This window comes from Monodelphis domestica, chromosome 2 (genome assembly GCF_027887165.1).
Source record: "Monodelphis domestica isolate mMonDom1 chromosome 2, mMonDom1.pri, whole genome shotgun sequence".
Taxonomy (NCBI): domain Eukaryota; kingdom Metazoa; phylum Chordata; class Mammalia; order Didelphimorphia; family Didelphidae; genus Monodelphis; species Monodelphis domestica.
This window is the reverse complement of record NC_077228.1, coordinates 127,376,312-127,391,299: the sequence shown is the minus strand read 5'-3', so window position 1 is coordinate 127,391,299 and position 14,988 is coordinate 127,376,312.

The window sequence follows — 14,988 nt, the reverse complement described above, 5'->3', positions numbered from 1 at the left end:
ATCCTTTGAAATTTAAAGAAATATCATTATATATCATTATATTAATATTATATAATAATTATATAATCATATGTTAATCTTATATTATAACATAGTATATATGATTATGTGATGATCATAGCAATAGTGTCCAACATGTGCCAGGCACTATGTGGAGTGTTTTAGAAACATTATCTCATTTGATCTTCCCAAGAAACCTGAGAAATGAGTGGTATTATTTTCATTTATATGTGAAGAAATGCATCCTAATCTCTATTCATAAGTGAGAAAAGTAAATGTCAAAGAAGTTAAGATTTACTTGTGTTCACACATCTGGTAATGGTCAAATCCTGGACTTGAATTCAGACCTTTTACTTCTAAAAGATTGCTTTTTTTTACCATATTGAACTGCTTTACAACTATATAGGAAATGATTGCTGGAGTTTAACTATAACACAAATATATATCCATAATATAAATGCATTTATTTAAAAATTAACTCATATATATGAAAGAGAAATACTGTAAAGAAAAATAAAACATCCAGCCAGTGTGAACAAAGCTAATTCAATGTGAGAACAATCAGTGAAATATATTTATAAAAAGAAAAAAAGCTAAACAAAAACACAGAATATTGGGCGTACTGTTGACATCTTCCTTTGGCTAACTTGACAGTACCCTGAACACATTTCCATTGTAAGCCTCTCTTTTCAGGAATTTGTGACTTGGCAACAAAACGTTAAGCTGAGACCAGCTTGGCATATGAGGCTTTTGTCCAAAAACAATTTATTTACACAGATTTTGAAAAACAATGGCTATTGTAAAATCCTAGGAAAATAAAAAACAATGAGCTACTTTTACTGAAAGCATTTTCTTATAAGAGAACTTTTATAGTGTTTGAGATATCTATAAATATAAATGATTTCTTGAAGCTAACACCAAAACAAATATCAAAGTTATTGGCCCTCAAATTCTCATTATTTAAATATTACAGTTCTTTGACCCATCTTTCTTTTTCTTTTTTCCCAAAAGAAATCCTTACCTTCTGTCTTAGAATGGATATTAAATATCAGTTCCCAAAGCAAAAGCAGTAAGTGCTAGGTAATTACAGTTAAGTGACTTGCCCGGGATCACACAACTAAAAAGTATCTGAAGCCAGACTTGAACCCAGGACCTCCCACCCCTAGGTTTGGTTCTCTATCCACTGAGCCACCCAGTTGTCCCTATTACATCATCTTTCATACTTATAAAATCAGCTAAAGCCTGTCTTACCATCTTACTACTTCTAAAGTAGCCATCTTGTACATTGACTTGAAGCTATATCTTAATAAAGGCAGCATACTATATCATTGAAGTTCTAGATTCGTCATTCCTCTGACAAAAGCTAGCTGAATAAACTACTTACCCTCTTAGAATTGTAGATAAATTTGTAGATCTTATTATAGAATCATAAAATTCTAGAGTAGGAAAGAACCTCCAGTGTCAGTTAACCCAAACCATTCTGAGCAGGAGAACCTTCTACAGTTTCCTCAAGTGGTCATGCACCCATTCACTGGTTAAAGTCCTCATCTGCTAAGTGATAGACTATAGAGTAAGTTCTCACTGTATGAGTTACTTACACTTAGAAAATCATAGATTCTTAACATATTGGTATATGTCCTACTTTTCATTCTAGTTTATGTTCTACTGATTAATGTATTTTATATATATGTATATATATATATATCACCTATAAGGATATTGAAATAATTTCTTAGTCATAAATTTATAGGTGGAAGGAAATCTTAGAATCATTTAATTCAAATCTAGTTACAAAGGAGGGAACAGAGGATTTAAATTACTTTCCCAAGTTCCATGATGTTTGAAAATTCAGAAAATGAACCTATATTTCTGATTTCAAATTCAACCCTTTTTTCACCATGTCAGATAGTCTTTAATAATTTATATAATTATTTGTTTGTCTGGTTTGTATAATTAATTTGCTTAGAAAGCCTTTTATTAATAAAGAGTACAAATTAAATTGTCAGTCATTCAGTAGGAATTAATTAAAGGCTTAATATATGCCAGATACCATGATAGATACTGATGATAAAAAGACAAAAATTTGTTCCTTCCTGGGTAAAACGAGTTTCTGTAGTAGGGTGTACAAAATGGATAGAGAGCATATTTGAGGGGAAGGCACTAGCATCTCTGACTATTAGGAAAACCTGTATATTTAGTGTGGTCTTTAAGCTGATTTTTGAAGGAAATAAGAGATTCTTAGGTACAGAGATGAGGAAGAAGTACTTTTTATATTTGCTCTTTGAGAAAATAAGTTTAGTTTAGTCATGTGAAGGATTGATCATAGAAATGACATGGTACCAAGGAAAGAGCAGATTCTGAAGTCAGTGGAAGTGGATTCAAATCACAAGTATCTAACTTCCCTGGACCTCAGTTTCCTCATTTATAAAATGAAAGTGTGGAACTAGATTGCTTCTAAGGACCTTTCAAGTTCTAGATCTAATTAATATTATTAAAGTCCATCTTTGTAGGGAGGAGAGAGAGAGAGAGAGAGAGAGAGAGAGAGAGAGAGAGAGAGAGAGAGAGAGAGAGAGAGAGAGAGAGAGAGAGAGAGAGAGAGAGAGAGAGAGAGAGAGAGAGAGAGAGAGAGAGAGAGAGAGAGAGAGAGAGAGAGAGAGAGAGAGAGAGAGAGAGAGAGAGAGAGAGAGAGAGAGAGAGAGAGAGAGAGAGAGAGAGAGAGAGATTCATGGTTAAACCTAGAGCTATTTGACCACAGGTTATCCTTTACCATGGTATGGTCTCTGTCATCCCAACTGTCATCCAGAATGTATAAACACAAGTTTATCTTAATCTAGAGACAAAATCCACTAGAAACATATGGGCAGAAAATGATCTTTAGGAGGAAGCAATTCTAATATGCCAGACCCAGTGTGGCAGAGGAGAAAGAAGGCATGTTGAGTAGAGGAATTGACTTGGTCCTAAAGCAACAGCAAATCCTTTCCAGGAAAGTCATACCTTAAGAGAATCAGTGAGCCAGATAAGACTGCAATTGCTATTTCTACTGTCAAGGTAATAGCAACCTTCCTTTTCAATCAGCCAGGCCCAAGTGAAAGAGTGTTTCTACATATTTTCAGATTCTCTACCTTTGAGTGATTCAAAAGTTTCTGAGTTTTCCTTGTTCTGTATGGGACCTCCTCTGATCATTCAATCTCTCCTTCTACCTGACAAAATCTACATTTGCCAAAAAAAAAAAAGACTACACTATGATCCCACAAGAGGGGGGAAAGAGAATAATTAGGAAACTTTTGAAATAGTGTCAGCCAGAAATAATGACTCAAAAATTGTGGTTACTATATAAAATAGAGAGAAGGGCAGGGATGAGAGGTATGTTGTAACAGTAGAAACAATATTCAACAATTGAGTGACATTGCAGGTGATGAAGTAGATAGAGTACTGGGCCTGGAGTCAGGAAAATTCATCTTCCTGAAGTCAAATCTGGCCTCAGATTCTTATTACTAGCTATGTGAATCTGAGCAAATCACTGAACACTTTGACCTAGTCCCTCATCTGTAAAATAAACTAGAGAAGGAAATGGCAAAACTCTCTAGTATCTTTGGCAAGAAAACCCCAAATGGAATCATGAAGAGTTGGACATGGCTGAAATGATCAAATGAACAACAGTGTAGGGTAAATGATAATGAGGAATCAATCAAGAATTACGCTAAGGCTGCAAATTTGGGTGTCTGGAATAAACCGTGATTAGCAACTTTGGAAAAGGGATGGATTTAACCAAAAAGATAAAATTCATTTTGGAATGTTTTGAGCTGCAGATACCTATGGGACATCTAGTTGAAATATCCAGTGTATGATTAGTTATATGGAAATAGACTCAGATGAAGGACTAGAGCTGATTTATAAATATAGAAGGCATAAGCAGAGTGATAAGAATTGAATGTATTTGAATAGATGTGGTCACTGAGGTAGAATATAGAAGGGGAAAATGTCCCAGGACCCTTGGTTCGTGTTTATTTACAGTTAGGGGGTGTGAAATCTCAGAGTTGGAAGGGACCTCAGAGGTCATGCATTCCAACCCATACTTGAATAAGAGTTCCATCAAATTCATCCTCCTTTTGAAGACTTCCAGGGGCAGAGAACTCACTGCCTCCCTATCCTTCCTAGAACACTTTTAGGAGATTTTTCTTACTTTGAGCTGAAATTGCTTCTTCAAAGATTCTACTTCATTTCTCCCATTTCTGCCCTCATGTACTAAGGAGAATAAATCTAGTTTTTCTTCCATGTGATTGCCTTTCATGTATGTGAAAAGAGCTATCAAGTTACCCTCAGAGTCTTATCTTTTCCATGCTTAATCTTTCCATGTCCCTCAAAGAATCCTCATATTGTCTGGTTTCTAGGTCCTTTAGCCTTCAGGTTGTTTTCTTCTGGATACACTCCATTCCAATTTGAATATATTTGCCCCAAAATGGACCCAATACTACAAATATAGTCTGATCAGAACAAAGTAGAGCTGGAGTGTTGCTTCCCAATTCCAGAAACTATACCTCCAAATTAACACAAATTCCAAGATAGCAGAAATAGACTTTAGATTCATAAAATATTATTATATAGATTTTAATGGATTTTTAAATCACCTCAGTAGCAGCACTAACAATAATAATAATACCTGATATCCGCATAGTTTTTTGAAGTTTGCAAAACACTTCTACATTAATTCAACCATGCAACTCAGTGAGCTAGATACTACATTATATTACTATCTCTACTTCAAAAGTAAGGAAATTGAGGCTCAAAAATGTTACAATAGTAAATGCCAAGGAAGGATTTGAACCTAAGTCTTTCTGGCAACACACATCACACTCTATCCACTATAACAAAAGCATAAAAATAAGCCAAAAACTTGAATTCCTTACTATTTTCTGATTTCTAAGGTCATAGATGTTTCCTGATTGATACAGAGTGACTACCAAATAAAGCTAAAAATGGCATAGTGCATTCATTTTAATAAATCTCCATTCTTCAAGAATGTTTTTTCCTGACTCAATAAGACCTAAAATAGCCTCTTATGGGTGCAACTGTGGGAACTTGCCATTTTAAAATCTATTCAAGGTTTATATATCTCATAACTGGGTCTACTACTGAAGACAAATTTGAATGAACTAGAAAAAGCAAAGCTTTGATTAAAAGAGAAAATGAGTCTTCCAACTGGAAATGAGGCTTTGACTTGAGTTCTACCCACCCAAGTATTCTCTAGGGCAAGGAAGACATGTTGGACCTCCCAAAGGAATAAAAAGTCAAAGTGACAAAGTCAATATTCTGCTACAGTACAGCTGGATTTTTTCCAAGGGCAATTGTTCACCACTGACAGCAGTGAATGGATGTTTGATTTGGGCTAAATATGTATCTGAGGGCAAGGACAAATAAGCTAAATCAAAAAAAGCAACTGTGATAGAACATAAAGGATGTAACAGGCACAACTATAAATATGTTTAAACTATGTCTAGGCACAAAGAAGATCCTGTAACGAGGGGTAGAGAGAACAATATGGGGTAGGGAAAGAAATAACCCACACCACCAATTTGTAGATTTCTATTTGAACTAATTATTTTTGCTAACAAAATATGAGGGGCTGGCATTTCTACATTTGCAAAAGACTAAAAGTGTTGTCAGTGCTTTCTAAATTTTGTATCTTTTAATTTCAGCACAATAGTGCGAAGTTTCAGACATTCCCCTTTAGTTAGTTACAACTTTGGTTACAGAACACTGGCAACATTTTTTAAAGTTTCTCAACACAATGTATTGACAGGATCAAAGAGTCTGGAGTCACAAAATTTTAGTTTGAATCATAACAGTAGTACTTATGACCTGTGCCTCTTTTTAAAATATAAAATGAGGTGGAACTGGACTAAATGGTCTCTAATGTCTATTCCAGCTCTAGATAACCCCATAAAAATATTAAATCCAAGAAATACAAAAGATTGACACAAAAATATAAGGACCATTTCCCAAAGCACAAGTGACCAAATAATAATTAACAAAAATTCAAATAATAAATGATCACCAATCATGAAAAAATACTGACTCTCTAATAATATCAGAAATATTAAACTAATTGAGGTTTTGCCTAAAACAAATTAAGTCAGCAAAATAAATTTTAAATGAAATGAATCAATGTTGCAGAATCCATGGAAGACAAGTTCATTATATACACAGTTAAGAACTGGTCCAAATTTTCTAGAAATCAGTTTGAAATTATGAAAGAAAAGTCACTAAAATGTTCAAATTTTTTGATTCAGCAATTCCATTACTGAGCATAAACTGCAAAAGCAATCAACAAAAGTTCTAACTATAAATGTATAGTATTCAAAGGCACAATGGCAATTTTTAAGCTTAATCTAAATCGTTAACATTTTCTCCAGCACTTTCTTAAGTAAACTAAACAATTTTAAAAGCCCTTATCTGTACTTTTTACTGACTTCCAAAGTGCAAATGTCTTCACAGAATATTTAATAATTGGTCTTCCAGACCTCTGTAGGAGCCACCACTGATATTAGTACCTTTTGAGATGGTAAAAACCTAGAAGCAAAATGAGTGTCCACTGATTACATAATGGCTGAACAAGTAATGGAAAATGATAATGCCATTAAAGATGATCAATATTAGATATTTGAAGGACTATGAGAAGACTTAAGTAAATTTATAAAACATAACTCTTTGCTTAACAGAGATCAGTCCTGTGATTGGAGAAAATTGATTTGATAGCTGTGCAGAAAATGGTAGAATAATGAGAGATATGAGGTAAGAAGGTTAGAGAGGGAGACAGACAGTCATACTATTGAAATAGTCCAGAAAAGAAGTAAATACTGGGGGTGGAGAGTAAGCAATGCAGATAGATAGAAGAGAAACTTCTTTTATCAGGTTTATTATACCTTATTTCCCTTCTCACATTCCAGAGTCAAAGGTGCATCTGGCTTTATCCTACCTGTCCATTCTTCTTACACCCTACTCACTCCCATGTACTCTCTGATCCAATAATATTGGTCTTTTTGCAGTTCCTTAAACAAAACTCTCCATTTTCTGTTTCTAAGGCATTTTCACTGGCTGTCTCCAAATAAAAGGAATCTACATCTTCCTCTTCCCAGTTTCCTGGCTTCCTTCAAATCTTAGCTAAAATCCTTCCTTTACAAGAAACTTTTCCTGATCCACCTTAATAGTTTCCTTCTACTGATTACTTCTAATTTCTTGTTTGCAGTTTTTGCATATTGTCTCTCCCTTTAAACTAAGAGCTTCTTGAAAGAAGTGACCATTTTTTACCTGTCTTTGTATCTACAGAATTTAGCATAGTGCCTGGAACATACAAGGTACTTATTTAATCTTTTTGTTGTGGTAGTTCTTGCCTTCTTGCTGTTCCTCACATGTGACTGTCCATCTTTCATCTCTTGCTTTTAGTATGCACTTTGCTTCTGGCTTGGAATGCTCTCCTCTTCATCTTCTCTTAGAATTTCTATACAAGCATTGATAGTGGTTATGGTCCTACAGTTATAAAATTTGGCAATTATATATTCAAGTGAGGGATTGAGAATAATACCAAAATTGAAACCTTAAGTGACCAGAAGGGTGATGATCTCCTCAATAGTAATGGGGAATTTAGGAAGAGGGTTTGCTCCAAAAGATAGTGAATCTTGTCTTAGATATGTTCATCTCAAAATGTCTTAACAGATCTTTGATTTTACAAGACACTCAGGAGAGAGACTGAAAATGTATTTATGAATGTATTTGACACACATGTATGTATGTGTGTGCATTTATAACACATATATGCACTGAAATAAAGGTCATCTACTTAGAGACCACAATTCATGGAAAGGTTAGGGACTGATATACAATGCTCTGTGCTTTGTCACACATAGCCCCTCTGTTGATTAAGTTTTATATGCTTTTTTTTTTTCCAAGCAAAGATTCAGTGGGTGAAAGGAGTGAACTGGGAATTATTATGATCTAAATACAGAAAGTTTCAATAAAAACATTTTAATGAAGTCAAATTACCTTTCCTACGCCTCCCTCTATCATTACAAAGTTGTATAAGCTTAAGAAATACAAATTAATTTCAGGATATGCCTAAACTAGGCTGAATCAAGAAAAGAGAATAAAAGGAAGCAAATTATATGACATGCTCTCGTTTTTTAAAAAGTGTTCTTTGGGGATTTTTTACCATTATGCATCACTTAACTATTGATCCCTACCATTAAGGTAGATAATTGAATATTAACTATAAATGGAAACAAATCAAAGCTAACATAATCTTATTTGAAATGATCCAGGAAATTGTTCAGTGCACAATATTATGGAGCTGAGCGATATATATATATATATATAATTTCTGATTCAGGAAAATTAATAAAGCAGTTCTATATAGATTTATCTGGCTGAATGTTTTTAAAGTTTTATAGATGAATTTTATTTTTATAGCATAGTTATTTCCAGACATATGGTTCCTTCTCATCCTTCAACCATCTCATAAGAAATAAAAGCAGTTAAGCAAAGAAGCTGCATATTCGGCATTCTCCATCTATAGTTTCCTACCTGTTTACCAAAATTGGTCATTTTGAGGCTTAAATATTAAAGCTCACCTTATCTCAGTTAGAAATCTTTTGTTGTTGTTCAGACAAGTAAGCTAAATCATTTTAGGAAACTTCCAGTATGAAAATTCCTTCATACGCATAGATACCAGCAATTTGTCTATAAATACATGTCTTAGACAATATGTAGCAATGATGGGATAAATGACTTGCAAGTGATCAGGAAGTTATCATATGTCAGAGGAAAAACTTGTCCTTTTGTAGTTGTTGATTGGTTATTTCTCTTGACTCTTACCAATACCTTGTGAAGTACATAATTATACTTTTTATTCTCGTTTTACATTTGGGGAAACAAAGTTTCTGAGAGTTGAAGTAAGTCACTCATCATCATATAGCTAATAGGTGTCTGCAGAATTTGAATCCAGGTCTCCTGATAACAAATTCATCATTCTTCCCATTATCCACCACTTCATTTTAACCACACACTTCATATTCTGAAGCTTTAAAATATCAATCCAGCTTTAGGGAATTCTTGGGAATTCAAGCAGAATTCAGGATGAAGACATTTTTTAAGGAAAAAAATACAATTTGGACATTACTTGAAATATCTTTAAATGATAAGATAAATAAACAAATAATCTTTCTATGGGGACCACTTTAAAGCCAGTAAAGTAACAAGGCTAATTTACTAGAAAGAAAATAAGAATTAGTATAAAGAAACCTAGATTCAAAGGAATATAAATACTGAGCTAGAAGGGACTTCAGAAGGCATCTAGCTTAAATTTTTCCCTTTATACCTGGAAAAATGTGAACAAAGTCACATAATTGGAAGAGATGGGATTTGAACTCATGTCTCATAGCTCATAGATTTCTTATTTTTTTCCCTTTAGAAAAAGTATAGAGCTAAAGTATCAAATTCTTTGTCTTGATGCCACAAGACTCCAAAGTGGGTATAAACCAGATTAAAATGCATGTGGGAAATGTTTAACAAAATAAATAAAATGTAACAAAACATAAAGAATATTAATTTGTGCTATGAGACTAGCCTGCACCACTGGCTACAGCATCAGTATTACCAGGACGTCTTCCATCCAAGTAATAACCAGGCCTAATTATGCTTGACCTCCAAAATTAAACAAAGATTAGATACATAAAAGCAAACTTTGCCACTAACTACAAGGCATCAAGATAGGGGTTCTTAACTTGGAGACCATTTTTAATGCTAATAACTATTTTAATATAACCATTTTGCTCTATGATAAGATGTATAGCCATTCTCTCTATATATATATAGAACATTCTTAGGCTTCACTAGACTGCAAAAGCAGTCCATAACAAAAAAAGTTATGGAACCATGTCCTAGGATATCATTCCCTATGATGAGCCTCAGTTTCCTCATTTGTAAAATAATGTGCTGAGATTCAGTGGTCTCCTAGGCACCTTTCAGATTAACCATTTCTGAAATTCTATGTTTGTTACAGACTGGAATTTGTGCTTGTTTTTTTTAATGTTCTGGGATTTAGTTTAACCTTCAGGGATTTAGTTAAGGCAGCCTCCCTGCCCCCAAGAGTTGCCCATGAGGTAGCATCCCAAGCAGCCTTTGGTGCCCCTGCACTCAAACCACTAGTCTCCTCTTTCTCTCTAGAAATGGTCTTCTGATGAAATTATAGAGTGCATTTATCTTTCTGCATGTGTTGCTGTAGATGGGAGTGTGTGTATGTATTACCTTTTTAACATGGACTCTTGCAGCTGTCCCAAGCTGTCCAGCTGGCTAGAGATGAAAGAAGACAAGGGAGAGGCTTATAAGCACTTGCAGAATTTCAGAGGTTGTTTACTTTGGGCTTTCAGCAACAAAGGCTGGGCTGACCCACCCACTAGCATGACCAAGGGAACTGGTGGCTGGTGTTGCCCAGGGCGCAGGTGCATGGGCCTCCATGCTCTCTCCAGACTGAAAGAGAAGCCTAAATGGACCCTCAAGACTGCAGGGAACATCCCTGGGTAACTTCTCCTGCATTTGAAAAACATTATTGCAAAAGCTGAAACCTCTGCTCTTGAGTTGGCAAGAGAGCTGTGGGAAAAGTTTGAGATGGAAAGGGAGCCAGTGCGCGTTGGTTTCTTGGCTCTGACTTTTCATAAAAGGCAAAAAAGTCTCTTCCTTTAATGAGGGATGACTGAGAAGAGCTCAAAAGATTCAACAACTTGGTTCCATTCTGGTCTGCTTATCTAAATCAGATCCAAATGAGCTAAGCCTCTTTGGGTTATAAAAATGGGGCTGGAATTCTCCAAGTCAGACATGTGAAATTTCCAGGGCTCCCTATTTCTTGTCATTCTCTCAGTAGTGTGGTGCCAGCAGCAACCAGCTAATATGACGTTACAGTCAGAAATTAATTTGGAAAAAAAAAGGACTAGCCAAAATTTGTTGAACCTAAATAAAAGGGTGTGGGGGTAGGGTGTTAGTGAAAGGGGGGAGGGGTCAATTTAGGTCTGGTTAGCATTTTCCACCAGAGCTCACGTCAGCGTTTATGTGAATGGATTCACTCTGGGATAATTTTAACTAGCGTGACTCTGGCAGCTTGAGCCTGATCTTGTGTGTCCTGTGGGCAAAGAAGACTGGAAAGTTTCCAGCGCCCACCAGATACTTAGCTGAGGTAATCTGAAGAGGTTCATAAACAATTCAGATTCTGATCCAATGAAAAATACCTTTTTTCTTAGCCTCACCTTGGAGGAAGAAATCTAATAAAGTTGCAATGTTTCTTATCTATGTTTAATTGATTTTCAACATTACTATCACTTCCCCAGTGATCATCCCACCACACATGCACACACACACAAACACACAGAGAGATCTTTCTCACATAATGAAGAAATATTCTTTAGCAAAACACACCAATTCTACCTCTCCCATCTCAGGCTTTGCTCAAGCTGACCTTCATGTCTAGAATGCCTTCCCATCTCACCTGAAGAAGGAATCTCTCATTTCTCAAAATTCAGCTCAACCATCGTCCTCTGAATAGAACCTTTCTTGATCTCCCCAGTTTCCAGTACCCTTCCCCTATTATCTTATATTTATTCGGAATAGATCTTATGTGTCCATATTGTCTCCTTGGAGATTGTAAATTCCTTGAGGGCAGGGATTGTTTCATCTTTATCTCTGCATCCCTAATACGTAGCATAGTGTCCAATATTTAAGAGCTTAATAAATGGTTCTTAACTGTTTGATTGATTGATGACACATTGACCATGACTGAAACAGCCAAGATATATATATATATGGTTGATTTATTTTACACCTGGAATCTGCCACTTTTCTAAGAAGAGGACAGAACTATGCTTCACTATCAATCCCCCAAAGTCAATTGGTGACTACATTGATTAGAATCTTTCTGTCTTTCAATATTACTTTCTTTGATATAATTTAGGTCATTGTGAAAATTGTTCCCCTGGATATGCTTACTTTCCTTTACAATAGTTTAATATAACTCTTAACAAGGTGGATTTCTTAACCCTTGAATTCTTAGTCATCATTTCTTATGACAACAGTATTCCACTACATTTTTTGTTCAGTTGTTTACAGTTGTGTCTGATTGTGACCTCATTTGGAGTTTTCTTTACAGAGATATTTATGTGGTTTGTCATTCTCCAATTTAGTTTACAGAGGAGGAACTAAAACAAATAGGATTAAGTGACTTGCCCTGGGTCCCACAGCCACCAAGTGTCTGAGGTCAGATTTGAATTCAGGAAGATGAGTCTCTTGATTCCAGGTCCACCGCTCTATCCACTATACTACTTAGCTGTTCTTTCCATTACAATGAAATACTACAATTTGTTAAGTGACTTTGCATTCAATGGGCACCTGAAAATTTTTTTCTAGAACTTCCCCTTTGCTACAACTCTGCTAATGCCCCCACATCCTTTATGCTCCCTACAGCCTCTACTGATTTCATCCTTTCTTGTATTCCCACTAAACGTATGACTGGTACTACATGGTTTATCACTTTTTTGTTTCCTTGTGTGAACTTTTACTCCTAGTTATAGGATAGAAATCAAATATTTCTTTGCAGAGTCTAGGATAATGATCGGTACATAGTAAAAATGAAGGAAGTTGCAGAGCACTATATTCACAACCTAGCAAGATAAGTAGCTAAAATATTACTATCCCCATTTCACAGATGAGAAATTTGTAGCTTAGATAGTTTAATTGACTTCAGATTCACACAGCTAATAAGTGAATGCCAGAGGTAAGATTAGAACCTAGGTCTTTTATGATGCCAGGTCTAAATCTCTTTCTGCTACAATATTAAAAGATTCTACAAATACCCTTTGATTTCTTTATAAAAGTAGCTATGCTTCATTTCTGAATCTTTCCCAAGAAGAATATAATCACCTTTAAAACCTTACAAATAGTCACTCACTTATCAAGATAACCAAGCAGTTGGAGAAAAAAATGAATAATTTCATTCATTTTACTTCCAATATAAACCTGTACATAGGGTAAGAAAGTATTGTTGGAGTGATTTTAGCAAGACTTTCAAATGCTCCACAAATTATCCTACCTAATACATTAAAATGTGGGGTTTCTCTTCTCCTTCCTCATTACTCTAGCTATATTTCTTTTCCCTATCCTCTACTCCCATTTCTGTCCCTGGCTAGATCCTGTACCCACATGTATGGGCTCCCAATCTTTTCAGAGATTTGCAAAGTGTTAGAATCTACTGTCTCTTTTAAAATAATAGCAACAATTTCCAGATTTTCAAAATGTTATGCATTTAGTATATATGTATATAATTCTATCACAATCACCATATGAGCTAAGGGCTATTATTATTCCCATTTTACAAATGAGGAAACTGAAGCTGAGGTTAAGTGACTTGTCCAGGCTCACTCACACATCTAGTAAGTGTCTGAACTGTAACTTGAACTCAGGTCTTCTTGATTCCAGGTCCACTATCATTACCTCCTTCACCATTTAGCTATTTCTATTCCTACTGTCATTTTTTTCTTACCTGTACAAGTTGAGTGGTGAAGAGATTATATCTTCTCAAAGCTATTTATGGATGTACAGACCTGCTGCTACTACACCAAATAATAATGATGAAGACAATTAGACAAAACCAACTGCTACTCTGCCCTTAAATGGGCTCTCATTACAGACATATCAGGTACTCTATTAATTTCCTCAGACTTTCTCCATATCTTGGGTTTCTTCACCTAAGTAATAACCTAAAAGTCAGACATTGGTACTAAGGTGAGCATCTTCCTACTCTTTCCCTATTCATACTCCTCTGATATGGTCTAGTCCCATTATTTTTCAATTTATGGAATTGCTAATATGGACAATTCTATTTCTTATACAGATCAAAAGCAAAACTAGAATGTATAGTCTTAAAACGTTGACTGGAGGACTAAAATGTAAAATAAGTTGGCTTTGCCCAAATTTATTTAGTGTCAGAAACTGGATTTTAATCCTGGTCTTCCTATTTCCTTTTCCAAAATTCAATCCACCATTTTATACTGTGAAAATCTGGAAGCTATATCACTGTCCTGAGCCTATAGTCTCTCCTCACTTGACTGTTTTTAGACAGTCTTTTAAGATAGTCCAAATGATTTTTAAGGGAAAAAAATAACTCAGCCAGCATGGAGTAGGTAAATCCTTTAAAAAAAATCTAGCCCATTTTCAGGCAATGTCCTCAAAATGTTGCTCCTTTTACAGTAGGTGAGCTCCCATATGATCTAACCAGCAGCATCCTGTCCAGTTGCAATTTCCCAAAGGTCTCCTCTCACCATGAGTATTGAAAAATGATACAGGATCTCTTCTTTTTACATGACCCTGTGTTCAAAGGACCCTAGCAAAAACTGAATTTGCCACACAGACTGCCCTTAGGCTTAAAACTTAAAATTTACTTAAAACTTAAAACACTGGAGTCAGTGATTATTGAGTTCACTACAGTTATTTTACTTTGGATTCAGAAATGGGAATGTTTTGAACTGTTCACATTCTTTCACACTCCACTTTAGGATATGTATTTATAAATACTGTTGATAGTCATGGAAGAGAGTAAAGCTGATTTGCTGGAAGGAAATTGAGCTGAAAGACCTTGGCTTAATTAGAATCCTCTTCTATCCATTTAAGCTGATCAACTGGGTCAAGAAGCACTTTTTAGGCAAGTAAGTGTATACCTGGCATTCCTTCTAAACTCATTTATAAAAGAAATACAGTCATATAAGTATCACTTTGGAATAAAAATACCAAACTACATATTTCCTCTGCCACTTGCAGTATTTTTGCAAATAAACTTTTATTTAGCATCTGAAAGGGCTTACAATGCCTATTAGCTTAAGAACTATTCATAGGTCCATATCATTGGATATAGCCAGCATCATTTTCAAGTCAATATATATCTCATACTCTGTGATT